The sequence below is a fragment of the Cavia porcellus genome, unplaced genomic scaffold, assembly GCF_034190915.1.
Source record: "Cavia porcellus strain 051 isolate PalLab524CR breed Dunkin Hartley unplaced genomic scaffold, mCavPor4.1 scaffold_6, whole genome shotgun sequence".
Classification (NCBI taxonomy): domain Eukaryota; kingdom Metazoa; phylum Chordata; class Mammalia; order Rodentia; family Caviidae; genus Cavia; species Cavia porcellus.
This window is the reverse complement of record NW_026947489.1, coordinates 97552840-97568861: the sequence shown is the minus strand read 5'-3', so window position 1 is coordinate 97568861 and position 16022 is coordinate 97552840. Positions and strand designations below refer to the sequence as shown.

Here is a 16022-nt window from a genome sequence, read left to right as displayed (position 1 = left end):
TAATCATTGTTTGTTTGTTTTTCATTATTACTATGTGTTCTATAATCTCAACACTCAAGAGCTGATGCAGGAGGATTGTCATGAGTTTGAGGCCAGCCTGGGCTACAAAGTGAATTCAAGACCAGCCTGAACTACATAGTGAGACCCTGTCTCAGCAACAAAATTATCCGGCTGGGGCTGGGGATTTAGCTCAGCAGCATAAGCACCTGCCCTGCAAGCAGGCAGTCGTGAGTTCGATCCCTGGTACAGATAAAAAAGAAAAAGACAAATAAATGAACAAATAAATAAATAAATAAAATTATCCGGTGTTAGGTGTTTAATTCTGTTCTGCACCACTTGCCAGGCATACAAGGCTCTGGTTTCATCCCCAGTGCTACCAAGAAGAAAAAAAGAAGCAAAATAAATAAAAAAGAAGGGGAAGAGGAGGAAGAGGGAAAACTGGAAAAGGGAAGAAAACAGTAACAATATCAAAGAGTAGGGAACATAAAAAGAACTGTATCAGCATTGCTAGTGAGAATGTAAAATAATACAACCATTCTAGAAAACAGTTTGGCAGTTTCTTTAAAAAGTAAATATTTACCAAATGACCCAGCAGTTGCATTCCTCTGAATTTATTCTAGAGAAATGAAACATTTCATAAAAACTTGAACATAATCTTTCATACCAGCTTTATTTGTAACAGGTGAAAACTGGAAACAAAATATTCTACAGTGGAGAATGGTTAAATAATTCTGGTCTTAGAATTTTTTTTTCTTTCTTGAGGTACTGGAGACTGAATCTAGAGACTTCACATTGGGCTACATCTCCAACCCTTTGTATTTGTTGTTTTGAGACAGGGTCTCTCCCTCCATTGCCAAGGGAAAGCTTAAATTTCCAGTCCTCCTACCTCTGTCTCCTACAGTGCTGAATTACAGGCATATGCCATCACACATGACTGGAATACAACCTGACAACAAAAAAATAGTAAACTGTTAATACATACAGCAACTTGGATGAATGTCAAGGCATTATACCAAGTTTAAAAGAAAAAAGAAAGCCAATATGCAAAGGTCACAGAACTTTCTCAAAACCCAGTACTGTCATCAATTGTTTAAATTGTGACACAAGGTAAAGAAGTTTTTTTAAATGACAAAATCAAATGCTAGTAAATAATGCAGAGACACCATAAAAATTATATATTGATGGTAGGGATGTAAAATGGTACGTCCACTCTCGAAACTGTTTGACAGTTTCTTAACTTTCATAAAAATATTGTTATCAGAGTACACATTGAGCGCTGTGGTAGAACACTTGCCTACCATGTGTAAGGGCTGAGGTTTGATCCCCAGCACCATCAATAAATAAATAAGTAATAGCAATGGAGAATTGATCAGTGTTGTCAGGGTTTAGAGAAGGTAATGTGGAAAGCGCATGCAACTCCAAAGCAATAGCATGTGAGGGAAATCTTTGTAAACCCAGGGGGTCCTGCTGTTGAGGGACATCTCCAGCTCTTTCTATTTTATTTTATTTATTTTTTATCGGTACCGGGGGTTGAACTCACAACCACCTGCTTGCAAAGCAGGTGCTTATGCTGTTGACCTAAATCCTCAGGCCCTTCTATTTTTTCTTTTGAGACCGATTCTTACTAAACTTCCCAGGCTGGGCTCAAATTTGTGATCCTCCTGCCTCAGGCTCCAGAGTAGGTGGGATAACAGGCATGCACCACTGTGCCCAGTAATGTTCTGTGTTTAGATTATAATTATAGTTATACAAATTGGCACTCATGATAAAATGACACAAGTATATTCCACACAAATTGACACTTAGGATAAAATGACATAGGGGTATAAACAGACACATACCAATGTTAATTTTCTGGTTTGGGTTTTATGCTAGTTACATAAAATGTAACCACTGGAGGAAAAGAGTGAAGAGTAAACTAGCATCTCTTTACTTTAATCTTTGTAAACCCCTGCAAGTCTGTATTTCAAAATAAAAAGTTTTAAAATGTGTTACAGAGTAACCAGATGTTTCTTCAAAGAGTATGTCTCCGACGTACATATTCTGTAACAATGAAATAGTATTTTTGAAAGATACCCTGCTGCAGAAAAAAAAAAAACAATGAAATAGTATAGACATTCCCTAAAATTAAACAATTGAGAAAGAAAAAGGACAGGTCAAGCACATCTATTAGTAACGTTATTGTTTAATATTGTATTAGAAGTTGCGTAAGGTAGTAAGTGCCTGTAATACCAGCAATCAGGAGGCTAGGGCAGGAGGATTGCTGAGAGTTCAAGCCCAGCCTAGAATATATGATGAGATCCTGTTTGGAAAACAGTTACACACAATTATATAGTGTATAACATATATATGTCATAACACATAGTATATATGCTATATATTACATACTATATACATATATATGCTATTACCAATAAAATGACTGGAAATAGAAATACAAGATTTAACTATTAGAAAAGAAATAAAATTATTTCCAGACAATATGACATAATGCCATAAAATATGAAGGACAGTCTCTACTCTTATAATTAATAAAGAATTCAGGATCACGATAATATATCACAGAATTAACGTTCTGTTTCCCCTTTATAACAATAGAAAATACATAAGTTTAGGAATAACCCCAACAGAATATACTTACATAAAGTTATTTGGTAAAACCTACAAAACTCTACAGAGAGATGGTGACTAACAACTTTGTTTCATATTTAAACATGAAAATATAAAGGCAGCAGTAAAAACAATACATATGGTCTATAATATTTAGAAACTTAGCTGGGTATGGTGGCACATTCCTGAAAGGAGGTACCTAAATGTTCAAGGCCATCCTGGGCTCCTACTAACATAGTCCAGTAAATTCTTACCGGAAATATTTATGTGATACATGCCTGTAATCATAGCACCTGGGAAGCTGAGATAGGATCATCAGCATGCCATTCAAGGCGAGCATCAGCTATACAGTGAGTTCAAGGCCCGCTTGAACTATATAGTGGGACTCTGTTCAAAAATAAATACATAAATAAGTGTATGTTGTATATTCTAGTTCTGCATGCCCAAGACATGAGTCATTAGCCAATGAATTGTGGCCAGTCTGCACTGCCTGAATTGTTGTTTTCTGCATACAAGATTTTGAAAACGTAGTATGAAGTAAAATGTGAAGTATCTCTTTGAAAATACGTTTACATGTTGAAGTAATATTTTGGATTATTGGGTATGAATTTTAAATGCGTGGTTATTGCAAATTTAAACTAACATGTTGGCTCACTTTTGTAACTCAAATTATATTTCTGTTAGACAACAAAGCACTAGCTTTTTCATACCACTCTTTTGTATAGCTATAGACCTCACTGCCCATTAGTATTACCTGGGAGCTTTAAAAACATTTTGACCACGTTCTATCATAAGTGATACATTTGGTGTTGGGTGACAACTTTTGTTATTGAAGTCTCCCCAGATGGCTCTAAAGTACACCCATGGTTAGTAACCGCTGCTATCAGCCTAAGCAGTCGGGCCTTAGAGAATTGTTTTCCACATTTTTCATTCCATATAATTAAGGAGAAAACTTCTGTAGGCTAAGAAGTAACATTTAAATCTGGGTTCAAAGATGCCATACCATTGCCATTCTGGATTGATGACTCCTGTACAAGATGTGAATTTTTCTCAGCTGATTACCAGAGCTGAAATTGGAAAGTTTTCCAGTTAATGAAAACAAAGTAATGAATCTTTTTTTTTTTTTTTTTAGTTTTACACAATCCTCCCTGAGTACACTTTAATAATATTTGAACTAGTTCCAAGGGATGGAGGTTATGATGGATTTGAGATGTAAAAAGTGTGTGCTTTCTTCTTCTTCTCCTTCTTCTCCTTCTCCTTCTCCTTCTCCTTCTCCTTCTCCTTCTCCTTCTTCTCCTTCTCCTTCTCCTTCTCCTTCTCCTTCTCCTTCTCCTTCTCCTTCTTCTTCTTCTTCTTCTTCTTCTTCTTCTTCTTCTTTTCTTCTTCTTTTTTGATCATCACATCTTTAGGAGGTAAGCAGGGCAAGAGTTCTTGTCCCTCATTTTTAAAGAAGATACTGAATGCCCCAGAGGATGGTGGCTTGTCTAAGATCATGTAGCTAATAAAATAAAATAAAATACACTCACCTCTTGAAACCTGACCACAGCCCTTTTCCTACCTTAATACCTTGGAATGAATCACCCACTAGGTAAACGGAGCTTTCTGTCCAGCTTTTCCTTTGATGGGCACTAGCCAAGAACTTTCACACTAGATGGTCCTACTGATGCTTGTGGCACTAATCCATTAATTTAAATGCAAAATAGTCCATAATCAGAGATTAATCTGAGAAGATTAATCAAAATGCTTGCCAGCAACCAAGCGTGTGCACAACAATTTTCAGCTTCCAGGTAAGCAGAAATTCATTACTGTCCTGTAAAAGCTCTCCTTTACTCTTCAGGAGACAAAGCATGGGGTTTGGGGTCCAGTGGATCTGGGAGTAGCCCAGGTACTGTCCCTCAGTAAGCTGAATGACATAGGCCATGCCACTCCTATTTACCCAGTACCTGCTGATGGTAGACAGTACAAAAATCCTAGTGATCTGGTAGCCCACACGTCATGGTTCCCAGCCTCAGAGGCTCTTAGTATTTGGGAGAAATGGGTGTTTTCAGTGCCAGAAGACAAGAACTGCTCTGGAGCTAGCATGAGGAGGTCACTTCAGGAGCACAGAGAAGACCGCTGGGCATGGTGCTCAGCAGTGCTGGTCTCTGCCTCCCTACAGCAGCCATGGCTTGCAGGCGGCCTCATGGGAGACAGGGCAGCAGGGCTTCCCAATCTCTGTTGCTGTGCTGTTCCTCGTCCTTCCAATAAGATCATCTAGTATTTTTGTTTTGTTTTCATTTGAAAACATTTTCTTACCTGGCTGTGACAGAAGGATCACCATGAGTTTGAGGCCAGCCTGGGCTACATAGTTAAGAGTAGCTTGGATTACATAACAAGACCCTGTCTAAAAAAGTTTTTTTTTCCTAAGAATCTGTTTTGTGTCTGCCCCATAGGTGAGTATAAGGAAAGAAAGAATGAGGAAATAAGTGTATGTCAGGGTTCTGCAGAGAAACATAGCCATTAAAGGTGGATGGGAAGGGAGGCTGGTTTTTTTTTTTTTTTTTTTTTTTGGTCTTTTTTCCTTTTTATTGGTACCGGGGATCGAACTCATGACTGCCTGCTTGCAAGGCAGGCGCTTATGCCACTGAGCTAAATCCCCAGCCCCTGAGAGGCTGTTTTATAAGGAGCTGGTGTGTGTGATTATGGAGCTAAGATTGACACTTAACAAGCTGAGGATCCAGGAGTGGCAATATTCCAGATCAAAAGCAACGGAAAACAACTCATGCCCCAGCTTGCAGGCACTGGGGCAGGAGGAATTCCCATGTATTTGGAGAGGGTCACTCTTTTCTATTCAGCTCTCCTTCTGATTAGATGAGGACGGGATTTACCTCAGCGCATAAGCACCTGCCTTGCAAGCCAGCGGTGGTGAATTTGATCTCCATCTCCGGTACTGATAAAAAAAAAAAAGAAGAAGAAGAAAAGAAATGTTTCCCTGATTAGATAAGGACCACCCACAAAAGAGAGCACAATCTACTGAAATGTTAAGTTCATCCTCACCCTCAAGGAGCACCCAGCATAGTATTTGGTGAAGTATGTAGGCACCCATGGACCTAAACTTAATTAATTAATTAATCCTCATAATAAGCCAAAGCTTCTTCCTTAAAGATCTCTGGCCTAGAGAAACTGTACAGAGCACTGTGCACTTCTCAAACCAGCAAGGGGTTTCCTGGGAAAAAGAAAGCCATCTGTGAGCCTTCTCTCTTCTAAGTTAAAATGAGAGCCAGGTGAGCGGCCTGCTAATCGCCTCTTTCAGGAAGCTGAGGTGGGAAGGTTGCTGGAGCCCAGCTAGGCACCACAGCCAGACCCTGTCTCAAAAAAATGAAAAGTGGCCAGCTAGGTTCACCTGTAATCCCAGCACTTGGGGCCTGTGGCACGATGACTGGAAGGTTTGAACCAGCCTGGGCAACTTAGTGACTTAGCAAGACCTTGTCCCAAAAAACAAAAGAAGGGGGCTGGGGACTTAGCTCAGCGGTATAAGCACCTGCCTAGCAAGCTCAAGGTCATGAGTTCGATCCCTAGTGCCAAAAAAAAAAAAAAAAAGTAAAGTTAGTAAAAATGAGGTGTAGTGACCAGCTGCAGCTCTGTAGATATTCCCAGGGTGAAGGATAATAAGAGGATGAGAAAACAAAGAAAAAGGGGGAAACCTGAGGTCGGGAGGAGCCCTGTCTCCTGACAGAAGAAAAGGGACTGTTCAACCACTGTAGCAGGTCTATTTATTACTTAGAAGGATGAGGCCAGTTGCAGCCCTGCTGCCCAGCAACTTGTTTGTCTGGCTGGCCTGGGCCCCTTGCCTTCTTGGAGCTGAAACAGCTTGTTTACATGGCTTGTTTTGGGCTCTCTGTGTTTTCAGGGCTGGCCTTGCATTAGCCCCACACATGTGATCAGTCTCCAGCTTCCACGGGTCCCTACAGAGAATGTTGTGTATTCTTACCTCATCCTGCAGCGCCTCAATTCCCAGCATTTCAGCCTGTTCTTTTCCCTTTAATTCACTCAGGAGTCCCTTTTGTCTCTCCCTGCCTCTCTCTCTGCCTCTCTGTCTCTGTGTCTTACTCATCTTTATTTGTCTCCCTTTAATTTTATTATGCAATCTTTGGGAGCCGCAGGCACAGTAAGTTTTAACCATTTCACACATCAGTTGTCCGTGTGCTGCCCTAACTGCACCCCAAATGTTTCCTACAAACAACATTCTCCTTTGTAATCCCAGTACATCAGAAGTCAAAATTAAAAATTATATCTCTTTAATCTTCAGTCTGTGACAATTCCCAATGTCTTTCCTTGGCTTGTACTATCCTGATACCTCTGTAGCTCATACTCCAGTTATTTTGTAAATGTCCTACATGTGTGGTTTGTGTGATGGTTCCTTGTGATAGGATTTAGCTTCTCCCTATTTGGCAGAAATAGCACCTAAGAGCTGCTGTGTTCTTCTGGTATCTATCGGTGACAAATGACTGCAGTGTAGCACACAGTTAGTGATGTTTGCTTTGATCATTTGATTAAGGTAGTTTCATTAGCCTTCTCTACTAAGAAGTAACTCCTTTTATATTTGGGAAATATATATAAAAGTGTACTTTGAAAAAGTAGACAATCCATTTCTTATCACCTAGTCAATGATTCATTTATTCAGATCTGTATATACTAATGTATTACTATTATCATTTATTTTGCTGCACAAATCATACCAGATTTGGCCAATGTAAGTCCTACATGCTGTCTTCAGTGTCCTTTTGACAGTGTCCCTGTCATTCTTTGAGTACTTCCACATTTAGAATAAGATGTTCTAAGCTACTTGGGCATGGTGGGACATGCCTGCAGTCACAGGCACCTGGAAGGCTGAAGCAGGAGTATTGCTTCAGCCCATGAATTCAGGGCCAACCTGGGCAATGTAGCAATTCACTGTGTCTTAAAAAATAAATAAATAAAGGCTCACTTTACATCATTTTTCTGATCCATCTGATACATCTGTTTTTCCAGGGAACCTCTTTGGTTTTTTGTTTGTTTGTTTGTTTGTTTGTTTATGGTTGTTGTACTGGGGATTAGACTCAGTGAATTCAATAAACCAAATTCCCAGCCCTTTTTGTTTTTGAGACAGAATCTTACTAAGTTACTAAGTTGACCAAACTGAGCTCAAACTTGCTATCCTCCTGCCTCAGCCTCCCAGAACGCCAATATTACAGGCGTGCATCAGCTCTCCTTTTACTGCAAAATATTACTTAGGAATCAAGATTTCAGTGCTACGTGTACTCATTGCTATTAGCATATTGCCATTCCCAGACATTTATGTCTGTAATAAGTCCATATCTACATGGAGATCTGTAGGTGAGAATAATGAGTTCTTGTCAATACCTCCAATTCTAATTCAACACCACAGGTAACTACAGTAACCCTTATTTCATCATTGGCCCAAGCAATCAGCCTGGGCCCAGGTCCCTGCCCACACAATGCCCTCTCTGGCCCTGGCATTGCCCCCCAGGCCCTCCAGACCTAGGTGCCTCGTCACTCAGCCCTGACTGCAGCACAGTGTCCACTTATCACTGCCACCCACATGTGCCCCTTCTCCACATGGGCCACCCTTTTAACCGGGCACTCTTTTCTTCCCTCTTGAATTCAAGAATCCCACCCCCCCCAACTCTCAGTCAAAGAGGCCTCCTCCATCACTGACTTCCCAACACACCCTGCCACGCGCCTGTCTTCCCAGAGGCCCTCATACATTTTGACATGATTGTTTTCAAGAGAGGAAGCAAACAGTTAAAGAGCCCTCAAAGCTGTTTGGCAGGCCCCCTACAGCCACTAATGCCCCTTCTTCTTTGATCAGTCTACCTCAGCCTCTTCCCAGACTTGCAGCGGATGACCAGTGACACATCCGACACATCCTAGAGTCCTAAGAGCTGGCTGTCTATGAAACTCTGCCGCACCACCCAGGGCCCATTCAGATTTGCTTTATCATGCCACTTTAGTCAGATGTCCAGACCAAGCAGAGACACACACCTGGCCCCAGACCCTGGAGCACCCACCTAATCATCACAAGCCCTCAACTCCTGATTACTGGCTTTCAGTCACTGCAGAGCACCTGGAAGGACATCATGTTAAAGGCCAAAAGCTCCAAATCCTCTCATACGCACGCTCCTGCTTTAGCATCAGGTCTCCCACCTGAAGCCACTTGGACACCCACGCTGGTTCCAGCCACATGGCTTACCAGCAGGAAGACAGTCTGGCAACTCTCCCTAGATCTCATCCTTGCATAGATCATGGAGTGCTCAAATGAACTAAGACAGTTTGTTTTGTTTTGGTTTGTTTTGTTTAGATTAGGTTTTTTCTTTTCTTTTTTTGTACCAGGGATCAAACTCATGACCTTGTACTTTCCAAGCAGTCACTTATGCTGCTGAGCTAAATCCCCAGCCCTAGTTTTGTCTTTTGAGACAGGGTCTCACAAAGTAGTCCCAGCTGGCCTTGAACTTGCTATGTAGCTAGACTGGCCTCAAACTCAAAGCGATCCTCTTGGCTCAGCTTCCTGAGTGCTGGGATTACAGGCGTGTGCCACACACCTGGTTTTAAACAACTTCAGGGTGACTAGGTGATACCATTTCATGGGACCACCATCATAGTGCAATACGTCATTTGGTGAAATGTGTGGTTCATGAGTGATCTTAAAATGAAAAAAATTCTGAGCACTCAGGAGTCTGAAGCAGGAGGCTTGCAAGTTTGAGGTTGGCCTAGGCTACACAGTGAGGTCAAGGTTCTCCTAACTACATAACAAGAGCCTGTTTCAAAAATAAAAAACCCAAAAAAACAAAAATCCCCTCCAAACGCTGCCACAGTGTTTTGCTTGGTATTTTCTGTTTGACCACTGGTCTAGTGTAGTCAGTCAGAGAAGCAAAGGCTCAGGAGTCACATGTAGTCTAATTCCTAGTCCCACAGGTTATTAGCTACCCTGAACCTCTGTAAAATGAAAGCACAGATGTTTCACGAAGAGTTACTGTGAGGCTGGGGACATAGAGTCCTTGCCAAATTTGCCTCAAGCCCCTGGGTTCCAACCCCAATGCCACAAAAGAACAAAAGGGAAGAGGGAGAGTTACTGAAAGGATTCAATGATACAATGTGTGTTTGAGCCCTCTGGACAGAACCTGCTTTATCACCACTGCTGGTCACATCATGAGACACTGGCAGGGAAGGAAAGCCAGCACTCACACTCACACTAAAGCAGTATCTCTGGAGCCTCATAGACGAGTTCAAAAATGAAGTATTTAATGAAATAAAGCAAGAAATAATTATAATAGTTAGATAAATGCTAAGCACAACCCAAGAAAAAACAGATGGTGGAATGGAAGAACAGAAAAAAAGGGGAGAATTGTTTGATGGAGAAAATAGAGAAAACATAGAATACATGAAACAGGTTCAGAGAGATTACCAGGAAACTAAAAACTCTATTGAAAGCTAGCATAACAGCTTGAAAGAAACTAAGGATAGATTATCAGAACTGGAGGACAGATTTGTAAGGTGGGAGCATGAAATGAAAAACTTCTTAAAAATAACAAGAAAACAAACAGCAATAATACAAAGGCTAGAAGATGATAAGAGGATCTATAACTTAAGAATTAAGAACATAAAAGAAGAAGTAGGGACACAAACAAATGAACTAAAAGGCTATTCACAGAAATAATCCAGGAGAATTTCCCTAATTTAGCAAAAGGTAAAAATACTCAGATGTATGAGGCATACAAGACCCCAGCCACCTACAACCCAAACAGAGCTACACCCAGGCATGTAATAATCAAAATTCCACAAATCCAATATAAGAACAGAATACTAAAAGCCGTCAGAGACAAGAAACAGATCACTTACAAGGGAACACCCATCAGAATTACAGCAGACTTCTCGGCACAAACTATCAAATCACGAAGAGCGTGGGGGGGGAAATAATTCAAGCTTTGAAAGATAATAACTTCCAGCCAAGATTGATATAACTGCATATATATTTAAGTGTATAAGATAGATAACCATATTACTGAGTTTTGGATCATTGAACAAAACTGTTTGCAGTCTCACTGTTTGAAAGTCCCCTCTATATGCTTTAATTTTGTAACTTCAACAACTATTTCTAAGATGACAATATGTAACTAACTAGTGGTTTCCTACTATTTATTTTTTCTGAAAGTCATATAACTTGTACCCTTTTTCTGTTTTTTTTTCTTTTTTCTCCTTAAATAAAATTTAAAAAAAAAAACAGGAAAAAAAAAAAAAGAAAATCAGTTATCAAGTACCACACAATGACTAGTCCTGGCAAGAATCATTAGTGAATATTAAAACCATTTGGTTGGGTAAGAGAACATGTACCTAGACTGTAGATATTGTTCCATATAAACTACAAAGGGAGAAAATATCTTTATAATGAAAAAATCTGGAATTCTCCAAAGATAGGCAAACTTCCTTCTTCTTCCCCTTTTGTATTCCACCCAAGCCACTAGCTTATTGGTTGGTGCCACCCACAACCCAGGTAGGTCCCCTACACCCTCAGTGTGCTGGCCTACATGTTGGTCATCTACACATACCACCAGAACTGTGCTTTTCTAGTACACCAGGCATTTCTTACTCTGGTCAAGTTGACAGGCCAATTAACAGTCATATTCTATAAGCACAGTTAGGAGAATTGGAGCTCATCAAAACTTAAAATCATAGGGGTCTGGGGATTTAGCTCAGCGGCTTAAGCGCCTGCCTTGCAAGCAGGCAGTCCTGAGTTTGATCCCCGGTACCGATAAAAAGGAAAAAGACAAAAAAACTTAAAATCATCAAAAGACATCATTAAAAAAAGTGAATAGGTAAGCCATGTAGGAAAATTATTTCTAATACCTCAGTTTAGCTACTTATATCAAGGATATATAAAGAGTTTCTGCAGATCTACAGTTTATTAAACCCAAAAAGAAATAGAGGTGCAGGTCAGTGGTAGAGCATATGCCTACTATGAGGTATACATACATGACGATCTAGGTTCAATCCCCAGCACACACAGCACTCAGCCTGAGTTCAATACCTGGAGTGGAAAAAACATCCAGATGTCTGCTGCTCCCTGCCATCCCCGTGGATGTCTGTTTCCTGGGCAAAACTGAGGAATCAGTACCTAGAAAGCTGCTGGGAGAATTCCAGTGAGTGCCTCTTGGTTGAGAAGCACTGGTAAATGTCATTCTACATACACATGTGCGTGCATAATTTTCCTAGAAAAATGGAATCACTGTGTATGTTTCACAAGTTAATTTATCTAAGCAGCCCACTAATAGACCTTTGGGTTACTGTTTCAAATGCTGAAAAGCAGTCACAGTAAGCTATTAGCAAATTAGAAATGAGGAAAAACTTCTGAAAAGTTCTAAGAATGGCCAGAAATACTTAAAAACTGTTGGAGGGCTGAAAATTGTTTTCCGAAGCATGAAAACAACCATGAGTACAGGAACAAAAACTTCACGATTGGAGAAGAGTCACTTCTAATCCAGTCACTGTTTTAATCAAAACACTGTATTGAAAAGATGACTTTCAGAAAATTGGCCTTCGGTCCAGTAACCATGTGCGATAGCCGGGAAGAGCTTCCTGCCAGCTCACAGTGTCCCTGGAGGAAGCTGAAGATGCCTCTCCTGAAGATTCTGCCTGGGAAACAAGCATCAGACCATCTACAGCCACAGCCACAAGTGCTCACATCGCCTGAAGTCCTGCCATAGGCGGAGAAGCAGGGACTGCGAGTCATGGCCATGGGAGATGCAGGTGGGAGCTGCTGCCCTGTCAGCAGCTGCCATGGGATGGAGAAACATAGCTTCCCCTCCTCAGCAAAGTGTTCTACTTTCTTTCTCTCTCTCCCTCTGCCTCCCCCTCTCCCTTCCTTTTCCCCTCCCCATCTGTCTGTCTGTCTGTCTGTGTGTGTCTCTCTCTGTCTACTTTCTTTATCAACAAATCCCCCCAAGCCCCAAAACATGGTGACTTAACACAATGATTTGTTATACTCAAGGTTGAGTTAGGACAGGGACCTCGACGTGGGGGTGCACACCTGTTATCCTAGCACTAGGAGGCAGAGGCAAGAGGACTGCTATGAGTTTGAGACCAGCCTTGGCTACATACTGAGTTCAAGGCCAGCCTGAACTACATAGTAAAACCTTGTCTCAAAAAAAAAAAAAAAATCAGAGAGGGCCCAAGAGTGACGGGGTGTCGTGCATTCCAGGATGCCTGTGATTTGGCGGGTGGCAGGTGTCCTATGGGGCCATCATGACCCTCTCCCTTTGCTGTTTCTCTCCTGCTTATTTTGGTCACTGACCCACCGCTACACATCTGTTCCCTAGGATGAGACTCCACACCCAGCCACTGGGCTCCTGAAACACCCTCACCTCTCTCCTCAGCACTTAGGATATTTGCTTCATGGTTCTCTAACTTCTGTCCTCCAAAAGTCAATAGCAGGGACCATGTCTGTCTTTGCTCACTGCTGTCACTCAGAGCCTCAGAGGCATAGCACCTGACAGAGTCAGCAACTCTCCATGGGTGGCGGGATGAGAGAAGAGGGCCTTGGACCATCTGCTGGGCTTAGGGACTTCTCTGGAAGGAAGACATGGCAGCATGTGGGAGCCCAGAGGAGGCCTCCATATACTTGATTTTTCAGCCTCAGAGGGCAGACCAGAGAGGACTCAGAACTGGAGCCACTTGGCCTCCCTGCCCTGGCCCTCTTTGGAGGTGGCTTAGTTACTTTTCTGTTGCTGAGATAAAATATCTGACATTCAAATTTAAAGGATGAAAGAAAGGGTTATTGTAGCTCATGGTTGTAGAGGTTTCAGTCCATAGTGGGCTGGCTCCAAGACAGGGTAGCATGGCAGAGCCATCGCAGAGAAGAAACGGTTCATGGCAGGCAGAAGGCAGCAAAGCAGTGAAGTAGTGAAGCAGCTGCCCTTGTGGCCCTCTTTCTGTCCTTTATATTCTATCCAGGCCCCAGGCCACATGCCCTTGGGGACAGGTAGCACTCACACCCAGGGTGGGTCTCCCCCTTATGTACACAGGACTATGACAAACCAATCTGGAGACTAATTCAGTAGTCACACACTCTTCATCCCAGCATCACACACTCTAGATCCAGCCACCTCTGAAAAGCCCACCTATGACGCCATGAGGCTTTGGGGGACATTTAGACACAAGACATAACAGAAGGTGCTTGAGACTTGAGACATTTCTCCTGTACCAATAGATTTCCTTGGCCAGCCAGGTGCACCCTCCATCCTTTCCACGTGAAGCTCAGCCAGGCAGAAAACAGGGTGCAGACTCTGCTACATAGGCCGCCTGTCCAGCTAACTGCACCACAAGCTCCAGCCTCCACAGTGCACCCAGACTGACTGTGTCTTTGCTTCCCAGCTATGCCTGTTCTTCATCCTGATTCCAAAGAACCATCCTCAGCATGGCTCTTCCACAAGCCAGAGGGCGTTGAGCCCTGGGCTACACTGAGAAAATGTAAATCAATAGCCTTTCAAAAAATAATAAATAAATAAATAACCTTTGTGTGTCTTAGCCCATGTGGCCTCATTTGAGCCATGCAATGGTGACGGACATCCATCTTACAGCAGGAAACAGAGAAGTTGGAGATTCCAGCGCAATGCGCAGGTGAGTAGGTTCGGGCAGCAGCACTTCTCAAGGGGACTTGCAGAAATGATGATACTTTATCACAGACATCTATAGTTCACTGTAACAAGCATGCTCTGTGAATCTGTGTGAAGCCAAGTAAGTTAGTGTAGGTACTCAAGTAATATGGCAGAACTAGGAAGTGCACCAATCCCGGGACAAGACTCTAGGTGCTGTCCCAGTTGGCTGGAGAGGGGCAGGGAAGGGGAGGTGCTCTAAGGACCCCAAAGGGGACCTGATCTCTTTCTTTTCCCATCACTATAATTAATATATTGTCTATTTTTACTGTTTCTTGTTTCTCAAGACAAGGTCTCCCTCTGTAGCCCAGGGCTGGCCTCAAATTTCCAGCAATTCTCCTGCCTCAGCCTCCTTAGGGCTAGGATTATAGGCATGTGCAAACACTGTGTGTGCATGTAAGGGGAGTGCTCATTCTTTAAGCCAAATCCATGTATGTAGGGTGTGAGGGCCAATGCTGACAGGCCATATGGAGAGAACCCCAGAGCAGTAGAAAGTTTTCTTTCCTGGGTCCAGGAAAGCAAACACCAGTGGAGTTACCCAGGATCAGGCAGAACCATCTCGAGTCTCCAACCCCAGGACAGTGTCTCTGTCCCCAGCCCCCACGAGGCACAGCATTCCAAGTTTCTGACATCCCCATGTGGGCCCCACAGAGGCACACACTCTCCAGCCTTCAGGAGCAGGACCAGGCCTGAGTCTTCTTAGTAGCATCCAGCATGGCGCCTTGCACACAGCAGGCCCTGAGTGAGGGCGCTGAGTGAAGTGAGAAGGAACCCAGACCCTAAAATGTCATTGACTCAAGTGTGTGCCTACTGTAATATTCTGGACCTGCAAGTTTCACTGGCCATGCAGAAGACAGAGACTACAGCAAAAGCCTTCGCTCTGCAGGAGGCATGAAGCAGCTGACAGTAGCCGCTTGGGAGCCTGCCCAGTCTTGGGCAGGACGGCTATTCTCACTGGTTAGCTTCAGTACCGGCTTTGCAGCCATAGCAACAGGTAATGGTATGAGAAGCTAGGTGGCAGCATGAGAACCGGGTGACTGGGGGGGGGGGCAGGAGGCCAGACCCTTCTCCTAACTGCACACACTTCCAATTCTGACTTCTTGGTGACCAAATGAGAGAGAGCCAGTGTAACAGATCAGGGAGGCAGAGGGGACAGCTCAGTACTACAGCATGTGCTTAGCATCTGAAGGCCCTGGGTTCCATCCCAGCATCAAAACAGAGAAGCACTGTGGGTTTCTGGGAATTTTAAAATTTGATTTTTCTAGTGGGTGTATCTTCATGCATCAAGAATTCACTACAAACTTAGTAATTTTCAAATTGATTTGTGTAGTAAAACATGGGTTTTTATTTTTTTTTAAAACTGAGAAAACGGATTGAAAGCATTAAAGTAATATGAACACTGGATCACTTAATTCCCTTTGAGTCTCAAAGTTTATCACCCTCCCTTCCTGGGGGATTGAACCCAGGGACTTCACACTGAGTTACATGCTCATCCCTTTATTTTTTGTTTTGAGACAAGGTCTCACATAAGTCACCCACTCTTCTACCTGTGCCTCCCAGGTGCTGGGGTGCAGGCTGAGCCCTTACAGCCAGCTAATTCCTCTAACTTCAATTTCTTCATCTTTAAAATGGGGCTGTGGAGAGGGCACTTGTTTTAAAAATTAATGAATATAGGCCCAGCCTCCTTAAAAAAAAAACAAAAAGTGGTGTCAGCTTTTTAGCAAG

At 42.6% G+C, this 16022-nt stretch overlaps 1 long non-coding RNA gene across 1 annotated transcript in view; it reads left to right on the top strand.

The window, feature by feature from the left end:
- LOC134476579 (uncharacterized) overlaps nucleotides 1–16022 on the top strand; it is a 28439-nt gene that overhangs the window by 3498 nt on the left and 8919 nt on the right. Inside the window, exons 3-4 of the long non-coding RNA XR_010048403.1 lie at nucleotides 60–12393; nucleotides 13853–14262. This is a non-coding gene — a long non-coding RNA (uncharacterized LOC134476579). The remainder of the gene's footprint in view (nucleotides 1–59; nucleotides 12394–13852; nucleotides 14263–16022) is intronic.